We start from the raw sequence: 13,902 nt of genomic DNA, 5'->3' as shown, positions 1-13,902 counted from the left end.
TAACCCTGACCCTAACCCTGACCCTAACCCTTAACCAAACCATACTTAACCCTAACCCTGACCCTAACCCTAACCCTAACCCTGACCCTAACCCTTAACCAAACCATACTTAACCCTAACCCTGACCCTAACCCCAACCCTAACCCTGACCCTGACCCTAACCCTAACCCTAAACCCCTTTAACTAACCCTAACTCTAACCCAAACCCCTAAATTCCATGGTTAAAAAAAAAAAAGCATGTGCAAAAAAACGCATACATAAGCATGCCAATGCGCACATATGCGCACCCATAGGCTATAATGGCCATTTTTAGCGCAAAACGTGCGCATACGTGTGCATGCGCTTTTTTGCAGGGCCAAAAAATGCAACATGCTGCGTCTGGAAAATACCAACGCACACCCCAAAAAAACGCAGCGCATGAAATTCGCATACGTGCGCATGCCAGCGCGCAGGTATGCGCACCCATGTTAAATATAGGGGAAAAAACGCATGCGCACGTATGCGTTTTTTTCCAGCGCAAAAAAACGCAAATGTGAAACCAGCCTAAGAAGGGTGCTGATGTGTTGAATTGGTCTCCGGAGGCTGTTTCTTCCTTTCAGGAGCTGAAGCGAAGATTCACTTCTGCCCCGGTTTTGCAGCAACCTGATGTCTCACTCCTGTTCCAGGTAGAGGTGGACGCTTCTGAGATTGGTGCAGGAGCTGTTTTGCCCCTAAAGGATCCTGTAACATCTAAAATGAATCCCTGTGCTTTCTTTTCCCGAAAGTTCTCTCCATCTGAATGTAACTATGATGTGGGGAATCGGGAACTGTTAGCCATGAAATGGGCATTTGAGGAGTGGAGACATTGGTTGGAGGGAGCTAAACATCAAGTCGTGGTCCTCACTGACCACAAGAATTTGATTTACCTGGAGTCGGCCAAACGCTTGAACCCTAGACAGGCTAGGTGGACCTTGTTTTTTACAAGTTTTGATTTTGTGGTCTCTTTTCTTCCTGGCACGAAGAATGCCAAGGCTGACGCTCTCTCTAGGAGCTTCTTTGCTGATTCTCCTATGGTGACCAAGCCTGCTACCATCTTCGGCGAAGGGGTAGTTCTTTCTGCCATCTCGCCCGATTTGAGACGTGCTCTGGAAGAGTTCCAGGAGGACAAACCTGAACGTTGTCCCAGTGGAAAGTTGTATGTTCCTGACCAGTGGAAGAAGAGAGTGATGTCTGAAGTTCATTACTCGGCATTGGCTGGTCATCCAGGTATTTTTGGTACTCGAGATCTGGTGAGTCGCTCTTTTTGGTGGCCCGCCTTGTCTCGTGATGTCAGGAATTTTGTGCAGTCCTGTGGGACTTGCTCCCGGTCTAAACCTTGTTCTCTCTCTAGTGGGTTGTTGATGCCTTTGTCGGTCCCCAGGAGGCCATGAACCCATATTTCAATGGATTTCATCTCTGATATGCCTGTCTCTCAGAGAATGACTGTTATTTGGGTGATTTGTGATAGGTTCTCTAACATGGTTCTTTTTGTACCACTCCCTAAGTTGCCATCTTCCTCTGAGTTGGTGCCCCTGTTTTTGCAACAGGTGGTTCGCTTGCACGGGATTCCTGAGAACATTGTATCTGACAGAGGAGTTCAGTTTGTGTCTAGATTTTGGAGGACTTTCTGTTCCAAGCTGGGAATTCAGTTGTCCTTCTCCTCTGCTTTTCACCCTCAGACCAATGGGCAGACGGAGAGAACAAACCAAACCTTGGAGTCGTATTTGAGATGTTTTATTTCCGCTGATAAGGATGATTGGGTTTCATTTTTGCCCTTGGCCGAATTTGCTTTAAATAATAGAGCTAGTTCTGCCACTTTGATGTCACCTTTTTTTTGTAACTTTGTGTTTCATCCTCGATTTTCTTCAGGGCAGGTGGAGCCTTCTGCCTGCCCAGGTGTTGACACTGTGGTGGAGAGAATGCACCAGATCTGGGACCAAGTGGTGGATAAGTTATCTCTCTCCCAGGAAAATGCCCAGCGGTTTTCCAACCGACATAGGACCATTGGTCCCCAGTTTAAGGTTGGTGATATGGTTTGGTTATCATCAAAAAATATCACTATGAAGGTGGCTTCTCCTAAGTTTAAGCCTAGATTTATTGGACCTTACAAGACTTTGGAGATTATTAATCTGGTATCTTTTCGTTTGGCTCTTCCTTTCACATTTAAAATCCATAATGTGTTTCAGAAGTCCTTGTTGGAGAGGTTTGTTGAACCAGTTGTTCCTGGGGTGGCACCTCCGGACACTGTATTGGTTGAAGGTAACATGGAATATGAGGTAGAGAAGATACTGGATTCCCGTCTGGCTAGACGGAGACTCCAGTATTTGGTTAAGTGGAAGGGTTATGGTCAGGAGGATAATTCCTGGGTCTCTGCCTCTGATATTCATGCCAAAAGATTGGTGCGTGCCTTTCATCGGGCTCACCCTGATCGCCCTGGTGGCGTGGATGAGGGTTTGGTGACCCCTCCTCAAGGGGGAGGTACTGTTGTGAGTTCATTTTCCCCTTCACCATTGACGTCTGATGAACTCCCTCTTATGGTGAAGGAAGGTAGTGAGGCTGATTACCAAGCACCTGAGCAGGATGATGATGACTGGGTGACTGGAATTGCTGACTGGATATAAGGCAGCCGACGCCCTTCTGCCTTTCTGGTGATTTCTCAGAGGGATTCTAGGAGACCAGTCTGATTCCTGCTCCTCAAAAGCTAAGTTTTCTGCCCTGCTTTTTGCATTTGTGTTTTGGTTTTGTTTTGCCTTGTTTTTCTGGATTTCTGCCATTCCCTGCTGGGGTGAAATGAATTCCTTCTGCTCTGTCTTCAGAAAATACCTGAGTACTGATATAGTCTTTTTGAAGCCTAGCGTCCTCAGGGCTTTTTTCCCTATCAGTCTGTTGGCTCTTGTTTTGATAGGGTTTTGGCGGATTGCAGACAGCAGCTTTTCTATCCTGTCCTATTTAGTTAGCTTGGGCCCCATCATTTGCTCAGCCTATCTTTCTATCTGTGTGAGTGTTTTTTCATCTTGCTTCACCGTCATTATATGTTGGGGGCTGCCTATTGCTTTGGGGTCTGCTCTGGAGCACTGCAGATTTTCCTTTCTGTCTTTAGGCTATTTAGTTCTCCGGCTGTGATCAAGGGGTCTAGGGCACTGTAGGAACCCCCCACGGCTACTGCTAGTTGTTGTTGATAGGTTCAGGGGTCTGCAATCCGATTGCTGCCAACTTCTCTGGTTTTCTGGACTTAGCTAGTATTTCTGTTTTTGCCTCCTACGGAGACTCATTCATAACAGAAAGTCCTGGATAAGGTGGTAGTTCCAGCTGCTGTCAAACTCATCTTACCGCCTGGTCAGACTGTGCTCAGTCTACCCGTACGAGCTTGTACACCACTAAAAGGAGTGGAAGTCCAGATAGAGCCAGCTTTGATGGATTAACTACCTCCGGGGCATCTCATTGCGTGATCATTAGCTACTGTTCATGACGGTAATGTAGTGGTGCAGTGTGTCAACCTGGGAGAGGACAATCTCACCCTCTCGCACAAAAGTGAGGTGGCGCAAGTCCTGGGTATGCCGGAAGAGCTGATGCCACTGGAAGCCGTTTAGTTAGTGGTGAACCAAGGAGATCCCTGGATTGTAGCCGTTACTGTGTCCGCAGAACCTCCATCCAGCACCATGAAAGAGGGGCGCCGGAACCCGGAACAGATGCGGGCTGAGCTGACGGGACTCTCATCACAACAGGTACAGCAGATAGAAGTTATGCTGTGGTGTTACCAGGATGTCTTTGCTCGTCATGATGATAATTTCGGGTGCACCACAGCCACAGGAAACGACGCACCGATTCAGGAGTGCTATCGACAGATCCCGCCACAAATGTACCAGGAAGTCAAAGATATGTTGGCACACATGTTGCAGAGTGGAGTCATATGGGAGAGCCAGAGCCTATGGGCAGCCCTCATCGCTTTAGTTCGGAATAAGGATGGAACCCTGCACTTCTGTGTTGACTAAATGCCTGTAGAGTGCGGGACTCTTATCCCCTACCAAGAATTGAGGAGTCGTCTGCCCTGGGAAAAGCCAAATACTTATCGTCATTGGATCTGGCCAGTGGATATTGGCAAGTGCCTATGGCTGAGCAAGACCAGCCAAAGACAGCATTCATACTGCCTACGAGGTTGTTCCAATTTAACTGGATGCCCTTCGGTCTTACCAACACACCTGGAACCTTTCAGCGACTGATGAAGCGGTGTTTGGGAGACCTGAACTTCGAAGCTACCCTCATTTATCTGGATGACATAATTGTCTATGCAGCTACTTTTGAGGAGCACCACCGATGGCTGGAGCAGGTTTTGTGTTGGCTGCAGAAACACGGCCTGAAAGTGAAACCTCAGAAATGTCAACTTTTCCGCCAGCAGATTGAGTACCTCAGATATTTTGTATCCGCTGAGGGGGTGAGACCTGCGCATGAGATGATAGCGGCGGTACAGGAATGGCCCACTCCGAAGACAGTGAAGGACTTGCATGCTTTTCTGGGGCTTATGGGGTACTATCAACGGTTCGTGAAGAACTTCACTCGTATTGTCAATCCACTGCTAGAGTTGTTGAAGGCAGTGCCGTCTGGTGCAAAGAATGGGATCATCCAGTGGGGTGAAGGAGGGGAAGACGCCTTTTGAGCCCTGAAGATGGCTCTGACTGAAGCACCCATACTGGCCTATGCATACGTCTCTCAACCCTTCATCCTTCACACCAACGGAAGCCTACATGGACTAGGAGCAGTATTGTCACAGATGCAGGACGAAAAAGAGCGAGTGATTGCTTATGCGAGCTGGTCTTTTCACGATTCAGAATGAAATCCAGATAACTACAGTTCTTTCATTGCTAATGTGGGCTATGACCGAGAAGTGCACTGAGTACCTGTCACGGTCCAAAGTTTTGGTGTGCACCAACAACAATCCTCTGGCCCACATATAAAATGCAAAGCTGGGGGCCCTGGAGCAAAGATGGGTGGTCCGTATGGCAAAATACTGATACAAGATCGCGTATCGAAGAGGAGCTGAGAATACACATGCTGATGATCTGTGCAGAGTGACTCATCAGTGACCTGGACTTAACCAAGATGAAAAGCTGGAGGCAGAAGAGATCCCTGGGTTTCAGAACCTTGCCAGGACGTTAGCAGTAACGCAAGAACAGATCGGAGAGGCGTCGGGGGACACATGCTGGGATGACCTCGTAATGACTGGGTGCAGCTCCAGCAGGAAGATAGGGATCTTGCTCAGTTGAGACAGTGGGTGGCTTTGAAGCAACTCCCCAGTCGAAGTGAGAGAGACTTCCTGTCCCCGGGAAGACTGCAGATCTATCAGCAGTGGGTGCTCCCAGAAAAATTGATCAGCGAGGTGGCCACAGAAGCTCATGATAGAGGGGCTCACTTTGGCCCAGAGAAGACATTTCAGTTTCTACAGTTTCTACAGAAGTTGGTCTATGATCCCCGTTTGAAGACTGCATGTCAGAAACACCGCACTGCACTTGCTCACTGAGCCAGTGCGCGTGTCCTGAGTAAAACAAACTATGCTAAAAGATACCTGTGGAGCTAGGCATCAGCGGTGGAGATGCGTGCTTCAGGCAAACAGGACCTGAGTCATGTGACTGCCAAGGGGCAGAGCTGGCTGCAGGTCTCCCAGAGGGAGCAGAAGCAGAGAGATGCCAGCCAGAAATAAAGATCCTACCAGCAGGTATAGCATAAACAGAAGCGCCGACGAGCGGTAGACAGGAGGGAAGTCAGGGACAGGGTAAGGGTCAAACCGTATGGACAGCAGAAGTACCAGGGGCGTAGACAGGAGAATCACCAGAGACGTAGCCAAAGTCAGGAACTAGGAAAATAGGCACACAGTACCAAATCAGCATGAAGAACGGATAGTCAGGACTTAGCAAGAGATCAGTAAACCAGAACGGGCAATAGACGGTACAGAAACGGCAGTCAAGCGCACAACAGGGACAGACCGGGTCAGAAGCCAAGATATCAAACACAGAATCATGCACACTGCACAAACGCACAGGGGTCACTTAAACTAAGCCAAGGGCAAAAGTATAGCTGACAGAGAACCCTGGTAAAGAGTGAGTATAAATACCCCTCCTAGATCCAGAAAGAGGCCACATACACTTAACCCTGTGAGTGCAGGGCAAGAATCCTGTCCAAACCATGACACTGCAGTGGAAGAGGCTTGTCGACAATGCTGAAGTTGTGAATTAGCTAAACCTCCAGAACAGAGAGCCCTTATGCAGACTACCGTGACTTCTGCTCCTTTAGATGTTGATGATCGACTACTTCACTGTGGGTCCAGCTCATCTCAGATATGAACATTGTAATGTGATGACTGACCATTTTACCAAGTTCGTTGTGGTGACTCGATCTCGGGACCAGACTGCCAAGTCGGCTGAGTAGGCTATCTGTCGGGACTTGATCCGGGTGTGCGGTTGTCCAAAGAGAATCCATTCCGATCAAGGTGCTAGCTTTCAAGGTCGAGTGATGGAGGAGCTCCACCACCTGTATCAGATTGAAAAGGCTAGAATGACAACTTACCATCTGCAGGGGAATGGAGCCTGTGAGCATTTCAACCAGACACTGATTCAGATCTTGAGAACGTTGGAAACAGACAGGAAAGTTAGTTGGCCTGAGTATGTAGCTGAGTTGGTCTGGGTGAACAACAAGAACCGAGTGCACAGCACAACCGGATACATGCCATACACCCTGCTTTTCAGCCAAAAGGGACGAGAGATTACCGAGCTGGAGTTGGACCCAGAGGAGGACTGCCGACGGATGGGGGTGTCCACCTGGGTCTGTGAACATCGACATCGTTTGCAGACTCTACTTTGACTGGTACAGACAAAATTTCAGGAACTTGAGCATCATGAGACGACACCCCTGCGAGGGACAGCTCTCAAGGCTGGAGACTGAGTCTTGGTCCAAGACAAGTGACTTCGAGGCAAGTTAGAGCATCGATGGGAAAAACTCCGTATTGGGTGAAACGCCGAATTGGATCTAATGATACCATCTATGAGGTTCAGCCTGAAGGGGCCCCTACCCGAGTAGCCCACCGAAGCATGTTACATCCTTGCCTGTCACAAGATCCCGAAAAAGAAGAGGGAGCCAACTGTCCCCAAATTGCCCACTACGGCGGCCTTTGATTGTGATGAAGAAGAATCATCTGCCTCCTCCTCTGACCTGAACGACTCGCTATCCACCGACCCAGGAGAAGTGTGAGAACCTGAAATTACTGAGATGGCTGCTCCATTGAACCCGGACGAATCACCATCCCCGACTGCCCAACCTGACTCGACCACTCAACCTGATCTACGCTGCACAGAATGAACGACTGCTAGAAGACTCCCCAATCATTAAGAACAAAACCAATTTATTTGGCAGCAGATCATTTGAGAAATGGAGGAGTGTCAACGTCTACTGCAAGAACTCTCGCCCATGGAATGGCGAGCTAAAGGAGAGGGGGAGTGGGTACCTGTCACGGGGGCTTAGTTCAACTAAGGCTGAAATACCCGGGGCCCCTGTGGTGTCCCTTTACTAGGGGAAACCCTGTCTGACCCTCAACCCAGGGTTTTTGCTGAAGGTGCAAATGCCTGAGCCTCCGACCTTTCCTTATCTCCTGCTCAGCCCTGCACTTAACCCTCCACCCTCCACCCAGTGAGAAGTCACCACCAAAGCTCCCACACAAATAATGACAGACAGGGAGAACTTAAACTGCACTGCGCCGCACACACACAGGAATAAACAGTAATGTGAACAGGGCACAACTAAACACAAATATGGGAAGGAGAAAGGATAACGACGGATCATACGACACCAGATATGAATCTCTCTCTCTTGAACACCTCCACTCCAGACCGGAACCACTTGGTATGAAACACAAGCTATAATCGGCGACGCCCATAGGCCAGCATGACTATTTAAAGACCGTGGGCGTGACTAACCATCCAACCTGGTCTCCAGCAGGATTAACCCCCAAGAGCCTGAAGATCAGGCCGGCGCCACTGAGGCTATAGTGGCTGGAGGTGGAACTACCTCTGCCTGCCGGATGCTGTGGTGTGAACAGCGTCCGACATGACAGTACCCCGTCTTCTACGAGGGACCCCAGGGCCCTCAAGACTCATAGGACCCGGCTTGTCCGGATGACGACGGTGAAAAGAACTGACCAGCCGATCCGCATGTATGTCTGAGGCTGGAACCCAAGACCTCTCCTCTGGACCATACCCCCGCCAGTGCACCAAATACTGAAGAGTACGGCGTACTACTCGAGAGTCCACTACCTTAGCGACCTCGAACTCTAACTCGCCATCCACCATGACTGGAGGTGGCATCGGCGTTGTGTCCACAGAGCCTACCACCTTTTTCAATAAAGCCCTGTGAAACACGTTGTGTATCTTGTACACTGCGGGAAGTTCCAACCGATAAGCCACTGGGTTAATAATGGCAGAAATCCTAAAAGGCCCAATAAACCTTGGACCCAGTTTTAAAGAAGGGATTTTGAGTTTTATGTTCTTCGTAGCTAACCACACCCATTCACCCACACACAGGTCCGGACCTGGCACGCGTCTACTGTCAGCCACCCGTTTGTACCTGGCACTCATGCTCAACAAACGCTGTTTCACCCGCCTCCAGACTGATGACAATTGGGCTCCTAGCTGATCCTCCTCCGGGACACCCCCGGAGTCACCCTGACGTAAGGTACAAAACTGAGGATGTTGACCGTACACACAAAAGAATGGAGACTCTCCTGATGACTCTTGGCGGTGATTATTTAATGCGAATTCGGCCAGAGGAAGGAAAGTAGACCACTCCTCCTGGTTGTCGGACACAAAGCAGCGTAAATACTGTTCTAGATTTTGGTTCATGCGCTCAGTTTGTCCATTAGATGTGGATGAAACGCCGATGAATGTGACAACTTGATCCCCAACCTTGAGCAAAAAGCTTTCCAAAACCTCGCCACAAATTGCGTACCCCTATCAGATACTATGTCAGATGGTACTCCGTGGAGTCTGACCACCTCCTTCACAAATACCTGAGCCAACGTCTTAGCATTGGGCAAAGAGGACAACGCCACAAAATGCGCCATCTTTGAAAAACGGTCAACCACCACCAGGATGACCGTGTTCCCTGCCGAGGCTGGCAAGTCAGTGATAAAATCCATGGAGATTTCTGTCCATGGCCTATTGGGTACCCCCAGAGGCTGTAGCGTGCCAGCAGGACGGGTTCGGGGTGACTTAGCCCTAGCGCACGTGATGCAAGCTGCCACGTACGAGACCACGTCCTGCCGGATTTTGGGCCACCAGAAACGACGCGATACCAGCTCTAAGGTGCCCTTCACCCCTGGGTGACCAGCCAGTACCGAATCGTGGTGTTCCTTCAACACCTTAGGCCGAAGATGCAGGGGTACAAATGATTTGTTGGCGGGAAGTCCTGGTGGTACCTCCTCTTGGGCCTCGGCAATCTCCGCCTCTACCTCAGTCGTGAGAGCCGAGACCACTACCCCTTTCTGGAGGATGGGTACTGGCTCTTCCCGAGGTTCTCCCCCCGGAAAACACCTAGACAAAGCATCCGCCTTGGTGTTTTTAGCCCCGGGACGGTACGTCACAAGAAAATTGAAACGAGTAAAAAACAATGCCCAGCGAGCCTGCCTAGGAGACAGACGCTTGGCCGACTCCAGGTAGAGCAGATTCTTATGGTCGGTGATAACTGTGACCTGGTGAGCCGCCCCCTCCAAGAAGTGTCGCCATTCCTCAAAAGCCAGTTTGATGGCCAACAACTCCCTGTTGCCGATATCATAATTCCATTCGGCCGGCGACAACTTCTTGGAGAAGTAGGCTCATGGATGCATCTCGCTCAAGGACGAGCCTTGAGACAGTACTGCCCCCACTCCCACCTCCGACGCATCAACCTCTACCACAAAAGGTTTAGACACGTCTGGTTGCACCAGAATGGGGGCTGAAGCAAAACTATTCTTCAGACGCTCAAATGCACGTATAGCCACCTCAGGCCAGTTCGCCAGATCGGCACCCTTTTTTGTCATGTCCGTGAGCGGTTTGGCGACAGTCGAAAAGTGTTTTATAAATTTCCTATAATAATTCGCAAACCCAAGGAACCGCTGGAGTGCTTTCAGACTCTCCGGCCTCTCCCATTGCAACACCGCTTGCACCTTAGCGGTGTCCATTTTAAAACCAGCTGCGGACACAATATATCCCAAAAAGGGCAACTCCTGGACAAAAAATAAACATTTTTCCAGCTTAGCATAGAGCTGGTTCTCCCGGAGCAACTGTAACACCTGCCTAACATGCTGCAAATGAGTGTCCCGATCGCTAGAATAAATGAGGATATCATCCAGGTATACAATCACAAATCTCCCCAGGACATGAGCAAAGACATCATTAATAAAATGTTGGAAAACGGCAGGCGCGGTGGTCAACCCAAACGGCATAACCAGACTCTCAAAATGACCCTCAGGAGTGTTAAACGCCGTCTTCCACTCATCCCCCTGACGGACCCTTATGAGGTTATACGCCCCCCTGAGGTCCAGCTTGGAAAACCATTTTGCCCCCGCTACCTGGTTGAACAAATCCGGGATCAACGGCATTGGGTAGGGATCACGGATAGTAATCTGGTTTAACTCTCGGAAATCCAGACACGGGCGTAACCCCCCATCTTTCTTCTTAATGAAGAAAAACCCCGCGGCTACAGGCGAGGACGAAGGCCGGATGTGACCTTTACTCAGACTCTCCGCGATGTAGTCTTTCAGAGCTTGTCTCTCAGGACCAGAAATATTAAACATCCTGGCCTTAGGTAATTTGGCCCCGGGTTTTAACCTAATAGCACAGTCATAGGCTCTATGTGGAGGCAGTTCTGAGCAACCCTTCTCAGAGAAAACATCCGCGAAATCCTGCAAAGCCTCCGGCAGGCTGGGAGTCACGGCGGACACACATGTGGCCAAGCAATTGTCTTGGCAGAAACCACTCCATTGTACTATGTCCTGAGTTTTCCAATCAATTACCGGGTTGTGCCTGGACAGCCATGGAAAACCCAGGACCATTTGAGCTGGGAGATTACGGAGGACCCTACATGTAACCGACTCAGAATGTAGGACCCCAATGTGGAGTTTCACCTCTGCCACAAACTCAGTAATCTCCCCTTGAGGGAGGGGAACAGCATTAATGGTCACCACCTGTATGGGGTGAGGAAGTTTTTCAATCTTAAACCCGGCGGTGTGTGCAAACTCCTCATCTATGAGATTGGTGGCGGAACCGCTATCCACGAACACTGATATAGGTAGCTCTCTGCCGGCGACAATAACCTTGGCAGGGAGCATACATTGAGATACCATCATGGAGGATATGCATACGCTCAGTTGGGTCTCCTCCATACCCTCTGAGCTTAACAGTTTTCCGCCGGTGTGACCCTCTTAGGTAGTACCGGGCAAACGTTAACATAATGACCACCTTTACCACAGTAGAAACATGCTCCAGACTTCCGGACTCCCGGAGCGCGAGGCTGAACCTGTGCCACGCCAGCAATCTGCATAGGTTCAGGGGACTCATCTACTTCAACCACACCTGCACCTCTGTTTTCCCCCAGAGGTAGCGTCTCCTGTGCCCCCTGACGAAAATGGCGATCAATACGTATCACCAAACTCATGGCAGACTCCAATGATGCCGGAGTCTCATACATCAGGAGGGCTTGTTTCACCCTCCCTGATACCCCATGAATAAACTGGCTCCGCAGTGCTGGGTCATTCCACTGTGTGTCTACAGCCCAGCGGCGAAATTCCGAACAATAGTCTTCTGCCAAGCGCTCCCCCTGGCGGAGGGCGCGGATTTTAGATTCCGCTAGAGCCAGTCGGTCAGGGTCATCGTAAATGAGCCCGAGGGCAGAAAAAACATTATCGACCGAATGAAATGTAGCAGAGTCAGGTGGTAAGGAAAATGCCCATGCTTGGGGGTCACCACTCAGTAATGACAACACCAGCCCTACTCGCTGGGCCTCATTACCTGAGGATATTGGCCGCATGCGGAAGTATAATTTGCAGGCCTCCCGAAATACAACAAATTTGCTGCGATCGCCTGAAAATCGTTCTGGCAGCGGAAACTTCGGCTCTGCACCGATACCTGCAGATGCCGTTTGCACCTTTGCTACTACCAGGCCCTGCTGCTGAACTGCCCCATTCAACTCGGAGACCTGTATGGACAGCGCCGCCAACTGGCGGGTTATGGAATCTAATGGATCCATGGACTCCTGAAAAAATGTGGGCCGATTATAATGTCACGGGGGCTTAGTTCAACTAAGGCTGAAATACCCGGGGCCCCTGTGGTGTCCCTTTACTAGGGGAAACCCTGTCTGACCCTCAACCCAGGGTTTTTGCTGAAGGTGCAAATGCCTGAGCCTCCGACCTTTCCTTATCTCCTGCTCAGCCCTGCACTTAACCCTCCACCCTCCACCCAGTGAGAAGTCACCACCAAAGCTCCCACACAAATAATGACAGACAGGGAGAACTTAAACTGCACTGCGCCGCACACACACAGGAATAAACAGTAATGTGAACAGGGCACAACTAAACACAAATATGGGAAGGAGAAAGGATAACGACGGATCATACGACACCAGATATGAATCTCTCTCTCTTGAACACCTCCACTCCAGACCGGAACCACTTGGTATGAAACACAAGCTATAATCGGCGACGCCCATAGGCCAGCATGACTATTTAAAGACCGTGGGCGTGACTAACCATCCAACCTGGTCTCCAGCAGGATTAACCCCCGAGAGCCTGAAGATCAGGCCGGCGCCACTGAGGCTATAGTGGCTGGAGGTGGAACTACCTCTGCCTGCCGGATGCTGTGGTGTGAACAGCGTCCGACATGACAGTACCTGTACCGAGCCGGGTCCGGAACTGTTGAGGATGCCTCTCATGTTGCCTGGGGGTGCAATGAGGGACGGGACCAACCTTATGATTGGGTAGGAGGGGACAGATAAAAGCAAAAGCGTGTGCGACGGCAGAAGTTTGGGCGCAAACCAGCAGCGTGCAACAGGGTGAGCAGGGTGCTCTGACCCCTGAGCACCGGTGCTGTGACCAGTCATGCCTGCCGGCTCCCGCCATCTGCAGCGGAGCCATTAGAGAGAAAGACTGCCTAACCCAGGAAGAAGTGCAGAACCGCCTTAGTAAGATTAAAATTGACAAATCACCAGGCCCTGATGGCATTCACCCTCGGGTATTAAGGGAGTTAAGTAATGTGATCGACAGGCCTCTATTCCTTAAAATTAAAGACTCTATAGGAACAGGGTCTGTTCCTTTTGATTGGCGGCAAGCAAATGTGGTACCAATATTCAAAAAGGGGTGTAAAAGGGAACCTGGAAACTATAGGCCGGTAAGCTTAACATCTGTTGTGGGTAAAATGTTTGAAGGGTTTCTAAGGGATACCATTATGGAATATCTCAATGTTAATAAATGTTTAACTCCATATCAACATGGATTTATGAAGGATCACTCCTGTCAAACTAACCTGATCAGCTTCTATGAGGATGTAAGCTCTCAAATGGACCAAGGAGAATCATTGGATGTCATTTATCTCGACTTCTCTAAAGCATTTGACACTGTCCCACATAAAAGATTGGTAAGTAAGATGAGAAAGCTTGGGCTAGGGGAAAATGTGTGTAGATGGGTAGGTAGCTGGCATAGTGATAGAAAACAAAGAGTGGTTATTAATGGGGCATACTCAGATTGGGCCAGGGTTTCTAGGTGGGGTACCACAGGGTTCTGTATTGGGCCTCCTGCTAATTTAATATATTTATTAATGATCTAGTGGATGGCTTACTCAGTAAAATATCAGTATTTGCAGATGATACAAAGCT

Source organism: Dendrobates tinctorius, unplaced genomic scaffold, assembly GCF_039654945.1.
Source record: "Dendrobates tinctorius isolate UK_male_01 unplaced genomic scaffold, ASM3965494v1 ptg000382l, whole genome shotgun sequence".
NCBI lineage: Eukaryota > Metazoa > Chordata > Amphibia > Anura > Dendrobatidae > Dendrobates > Dendrobates tinctorius.
This window is presented reverse-complemented; position numbering follows the sequence as displayed.